Here is a 6,362-nt window from a genome sequence, read left to right as displayed (position 1 = left end):
CATTGAATGACCTTTGTGTGCGTGAATGGCTTGCGTCTTGAGCTCTTCACCAAGTAAACCTAACCAGAGCTCTTCGAGTGTTGGTATCTGCCGTTGAATGGCAGTACTCTGGACTAGATTCTCATACCCCTCTCCTAGTCCATTCAGGATGACTTGAACCATTTCTACTCGGATTCATGGTCTCTCCTACTGTTGTGAGTGATTGTTGTAATCCTTGATCCTGAGTACATAAGCATGGCTAGTTTCACTACTATTGTGGAAACTCTACTTGATTTGGTTTCTCAGTGTGAGAATCCTAGAAGTGTTCTTGGACTCATAAAGAGCTACGAACATATCGTATGGTTCTTTTGATGTCTTGACTGTGTTGAGCTATCCTAGCATGACATCTTGCACATTCTGCTTGATCAAATGATATGCATATTTGTCTTTCTTGTCCCATTTTGCCTGTGCTCGAGCAATAGTAGGATGTGTTACAAGTGTGGTCACTATTGGTGTAGTTGTAGATCCCGCAGTAGATCTCGTTGGTTGCTACTGCGGCGGCAATAGGTGGAGTAGAGCTACTACTGGTTGGATCATCCAATGGTCTAGGTGTAGACCCATTGACATACTCCCATTTATCTTGAACTACAAGAATGGTCTCCATTCGGTATTTCCATGTGCCATATTTGGAGTTGTCTAACTTAGCAGATGCCTCCAAGTCGAGGTTGCTAGTCCTAGACATGGTGCAAGAAATGAACTCAAAGTTTCTGTGAAATCACTATCTGAATTTAACTGTATCTCCGATGCTTTTGATTCTTGTCAATGTCGCTGGGCTTGCACCAAAATGAGAAACAAATAGATTATTTGAGTGCAATCTGAATTATCGATGAAGATAGAACTACAATATAAAATCCAATCTGTTACAAGGCTTGTGGCAAATGATGTCGGGAATAGACAAGAGGCTTTACAAGGCTTGAAGCAATGTGCACAATGCTGAAAAATAGCCAAATAGGCTTTACAATGATGGCATAAGTGTGTACAAATCAAATCATGTGCTATCTACCCACTGAATAATCAGTCAATGTCTCTACTTCAAGTAGGAACTATTTAGGAATTTTTTGGCATGGCTTCGATTGGCTGCTTTGGAGTTCTCTCCACTATGGATGATCTAATATTCTTTGATCTAAGATCTAGACCAACTGTCGAGCGATGAAAAAGTAGCAAAATAATTCCTTTTCTTTGTTCGTTTTAGGTGCTAGGTCAGACGCGTCGATGTAGAGGCTGATGTGCATGGAAGAAGTGGATTTGTCCATTGAGGCTCAATAGTGCGTGATACTTATGCCAAAATGTGCACTTGATGTGACGAGCATGTAGAGCACAAAAATTTGAGCTCTTTTCCTTTTTGGGGCGCCCTCAAATTCTTCCTGGATCAAGAGATATCGCTTGATCTAGGTGGAGGGGCAAAAGGATGCAAAATTGATGATGTGGCAACTAGGTGCACATGCAGTGCACAGTGTGCCTAGGAAGATATCAATGTGCCTGTGGAGCACTTCTGAGGTGGCACTGTCTGGGTACATATGCAAGGTGATGTGTATGCCTAGCAAGAGATCATTGTGCATGTGTAGCACAATGCACCACATGGCAATGATGTGCACATCCACATGGATAGGGTGACATGCATCATGATGTGGTAGGCGATTGCCATGTGTTAGATGACATGTCACTAGAGGTCTACCTATGTGGGAGATGAGGATTGCTGCTAACATGGCAAGTCCCGTGAGAAGTTAGGATCAATCCCAAGTCGCAATTTTCCTACCCTTTAAGGCCGAGGGTGAGGCAAATTTGAAAATTTCTTTGGTCAACTTAAGCTTTACTAGATTCTTTAAAGTTTACTCATGTTCAAATATATATAATAAAAGATTTGGAAGGCTTTGCTGCATATTCTATGCATGAAGGTTCTTTGGGTGGGTTCACACCATGCGCCCGGACATGGAGGAAGAAAATGGAGACGTGGTTCACACCACCCAGTGGTCATGATATAATTAAAGGTTGCCACATTACTACATTAAAAGATGATTGGCTAGGACTCTTGTAGGTCCAATTAGTAGAGGTTCGCTATGCATATTCTAGATATGAACTACTTCCTATGCATATTCTATAGATGACAACCTTCATTAGATATATGAAGGTTGTGTGTATAATCTACTTCCTATGAAAGCTTGAGCCTTGGAAAACTTTGATGTTGGAGGCTTGCAAAAACAAACAGAGCTTTCGATACTTAGAAGCTGCGAAAGCTCACACTGTTTTGAGCTCTGCTCACCTCTGGCTATGGCTCCTTCTCCACCTTCTTCCTCCACACTCAACCTTCTTGTTTGCCATTCCCGTCACACTCTTCTTCCTCCCCCTCCTTCCCACTTCGGAGTCGTTCATGCATCATCATATACGAAAGCTGCACCGCATGCGATCTCAAGCTCGCTCATCGCTGACGACCTCTGCTCAGTACTTGAATCAGACTTTGGATCACTTCAATCCCCAGGTCTCCTCTCTCTCTCTCTCTCTCTCTCTCTCTCTCTCTCCCCACATCTCCATGAGAGTGGTTTCTCGCATTGCCTCAATGGAGTTGTCCTTATTAAGATTTGCATTTCAAGGGCTGAAAGAACCATTAAAGTTTGCACACGAACTTCCTTAGACTTGCTCTTACTGCGTGTCTAATTGTGTTATCAGTTGCCACATTATTAAGACAACAACTATCATGACACAAGAACTGAACGAAGAGGTTAAAGATTACGGAAATGCCGCCTTCCATCTCAAGTTCAAATCTGATTATGTCAGAAGATGACGGTTGCCAATATCCAATGCGGCACTTTAACACTTAGATCTTGTCCCTTCACATCATGTCAACCAATGTGGTTAGCCCAATGGTTGGACTGCCAGGCTGTGAGCATGGTGGACCCGAGTTTGAATCTCCATATTGTATGCTTATTGGCCGAATTTCGACGAACACCTTCTTGGGCGGCATATTGACGCCGCCCAACTATTCTTCCATGGTCGGGAGTGACTCGATTGCCACGCTAGATTTATTTTTGCGACAGGCGTCCGCATGTGAAAGGGTCTACGAGTGAGCACGAATGTTGATTGGCCACGCCATTTTTTTATTTGCGGCAGGCGTCTGTGTGTGAAACCCACCTAACCCTCCTGGCCGTGGCGTCCCGAGAGGACCCCTGCATACTCGTCCAAGTAACCATAACTTAAAACATTTTCATTTTCGCTTGTAAAAAATATTTTCTCAATTTTGTAAAAGTTTTACAAAATTTTACGCAATTTATGACACCTCATAGATGAGGTCACACACAAGAGAATCTAGATCCTATAATCTAGGGGAGGAATCACACCTACCACATGAGGTGGCACAAGTGGCCTCAAGACTCTTCACACTAACACAACTGTATGACACTCCTAGGACTCTAGGACCACACACACTAGGACTCAGATAGTTCCAACATCACTTTATGTATTGAGTGCATCATCTTGCAGTTGCAGTTAGTATTGAGCAGGAGAGAGAGTGAGGATAGTCTATCTCTTGCTACATTGGTATCAGAGCTTCAGATTCTTTTTTGAGACAGAGGGTTATCCTATATTTTTTTTGGGTATTTTGTGCCTACCTTGGACTAGTGGTAGGACCATACTCCATTAGCCGCTCCCTCCCTTCTTTGCGCATCGGGCTGGCTCTCGTTGATAGGACAAAACCTGTATCAAGTTTTTGAGCACTGTACATAGCTGTGGGTAGGCACATAGTTGTACACATCTAGGGTAGGTGTGGGCTTTTGGCATTTGTGGATTTTTCTTTCACAAGCATGATGGACTAATGTATAGTTTTTTGAGACAATAAAGTATGTTTTGCAGGGACTTCATGGGAAATGATGAAATGCAATGTGGTTGTACCAGACTTCCAGAGCAAGGGTGTTGTCCAGTGTGTGGTCAAGTGAAGTGTTTTTGGGGTCATGAAAATCAAGTCATGAAGGGTTTTTTAATTTTATTTTCCTGAGTCAATGTGCACTTGCATGTTACAGGAATTTGATATGTTCTGGTGTCCATGTCAAGGGGCTTTTCATGTGTGTGTACGGGGGTACATGCAAGTCTTAATGTGCATGCTAATGTGTGTGGGAATTGTGTGACCAAAGGTCCAAAATGTGCATTTAATGTGCCTTGGGGGATATTTGCATTTTTTAAATGGAAGAGTGGTAAATCCTACGTGATGAGGTGGCTGGACTGATTGGGAAGGCATCCTACTCATGCAAAGGTGGCTACGTAGCAAGGAATGTAGAGCTTTTGGATTACGATCGATCACGTGTAGAGAAATCTAGAATTTCTGAAGTAAAGAGGAAGCGACGCACGTAACTAGGAGTCTAGTAGATGAAAGCGAAAGGCTAAGCGCCCATCAAGTGAAGGCCTACGTACGTGATGGGAGGGGGATTTTTTGACTGCATGCTTGGCACAAAGGGACTCCAGGTTTGGAAAGGATAAGCTCTGGGTGCTCCGGGGTTACAGCTACGTGGTGAATTCAGATCGAATGGGAGAGAAGGGCTATTGCCGACGCTGCTGGTTATCTTCACGTAAGGGAGTTTGTGAGCTTGTGTGCACTGAGAAGACCTTGGCGCTGGAGATCTCCAGAGATAGCGAGCTGTTTGTAGTTGGCTGAGCATGGCTACCACACAGGCAGGACGGTCGTTGTTTGCACGTGAGCTGATGCACAGAAGATCATCTAAAGGACTGTTGGTGGCGCTACGATGCAGCATGGAGTAATCTTAGCAACAGAGACTCCATGAATTCCGTATGCAAGAGATAGAGGGACGTAGAAATTGCAGGCTAAGGGCAATGGAACGTGACCTTCATCGATGATGGTTGTCTTAAAGGAGTTGGGCACTCTTCATGGAAGAACGTGAGATTGATGCTTGCTGCAGATGTTCGTCAATCACTGATCTTCTGCTTTGTGAGGGAAGAGAAGCTATCCTAAAGGAATTGCAAGCCTCTTTGACATGGTTGTGATCTTATGCTGATTTGATCGTGGGAGATTTTTGGGTACTGATAGAGAAGGACTGTTGGTGGCGCTGTTGCAGCTTTGTGGGAGTTACGAGCTGTTGTTCTTGATGGAAGCTTAGGAGTGTGGGCTGTGGGTTCATAGTATTCTGAGGCTGACTGTTCTCTGAGTTTTGGGGGGAAGTTCAGTTCGAAGTTTATATGTTTCGGGCTGTGTAGTCTTTTGGCTCTCTTTGAGTCTGTGTGACCCATGTTCAGTCAGTTTTTGTGGGGGGTTTGTCTCGGTGCCTAATACAAAGATACATGCTCTGGTACCTAGTTCATAAGCTCATCATCTACGAGCCCACATTGCAGATGATCCCTATGAAGTCTCAGCTATCTGACGTGGTGAAGTACATAATTCCTGGTTGTCTTTCCTTTTTTTTCCTTATCACCGTCTTCATCCGTAGGTCTTTACACCTTGCGATGTGAGGGGAAAGTTTGTTTCCAGAAGTCAAGGGGGTGCAGGTCAGTTAGGGACAGCCCCATCATTTATGGTCCTAACAAGATCTGGTAAGGACACCATGAGCACCAGTGAGCAGTCCAACACAGGGGGGGAGGGCTTAGTGCCACCACCCCCACCCCCGCCACGTAATCCTGCAGACACTTCCATGTCTGCCATGACAGCCATGCTGCAGGCTATGATGCAGATGTAGGAGCATAGTCTGAGGCTCTCTTCACCGACATAACCCAGCTTCAAGAGATGCGGGAGGATCGTGAGTAGGCCGCCAGAGAGCGCGAAAGGCTAGCTCGGGACGCAAAAAGAAGAACGCGATTGGGAAGCTCAGGAAGCAAAAGACGAATGCGATCGAGAGGCTTGGGAAGCCAATGAACTACGAGACCACAAGGCTCAGGAGGCCAAGGAGCTTCGAGAATGTACTGCTTGAGAAGAGAAGGAAGAACGAGATCGCCAGCTTCTCATATCTCTACTCCGACCAGCGGGGGGAGAAAAGGACAGACTTCCACCGCCATCCAAGCCTTCCTTTCCGGGGAAGCTCAACTTCACACGGTACGATGGTAAGCAGGAACCCTTAATGTTGACTTTGTGGCTCAATCAGTTCGAAAGCTATTTTTTAGTGATGCCTACGAGCGGTGCATCCTAGCATCCATGCACCTCACAGGCTAGTCGATGTAGCTATGGAGAAACAATCCGGTAGATTGTAACATACAAGAGTGTCACCAACCCAAAAGAATTGACAACAATGGTGGAGGTATGCTGTAGTAATTTTTGTCATATGATGTGGCGTCGAGTAAGACCGCATAGTCGGTGTGGACAGAGTGATCCAGGGGCTGAAAATATGGGAGCG

The 6,362-nt window shown here is 44.9% G+C and overlaps 1 long non-coding RNA gene across 1 annotated transcript; it reads left to right on the top strand.

The window, feature by feature from the left end:
- The first annotated feature begins 2,137 nt into the window (after positions 1–2,137).
- LOC147888755 (uncharacterized) lies at positions 2,138–4,002 on the top strand. The gene is made up of 2 exons (XR_015542993.1): positions 2,138–2,515; positions 3,883–4,002. It is a non-coding gene; the product is annotated as an uncharacterized LOC147888755 (long non-coding RNA).
- The last annotated feature ends 2,360 nt before the right edge of the window (positions 4,003–6,362 follow it).

Source organism: Dipteris shenzhenensis, chromosome 21 (genome assembly GCF_047967505.1).
Source record: "Dipteris shenzhenensis isolate YYH24624 ecotype China chromosome 21, Dip_SZ_1.0, whole genome shotgun sequence".
Taxonomy (NCBI): domain Eukaryota; kingdom Viridiplantae; phylum Streptophyta; class Polypodiopsida; order Gleicheniales; family Dipteridaceae; genus Dipteris; species Dipteris shenzhenensis.
Note: the sequence above shows the minus strand (reverse complement) of the source record. Positions and strands in the feature narration are given on the sequence as shown.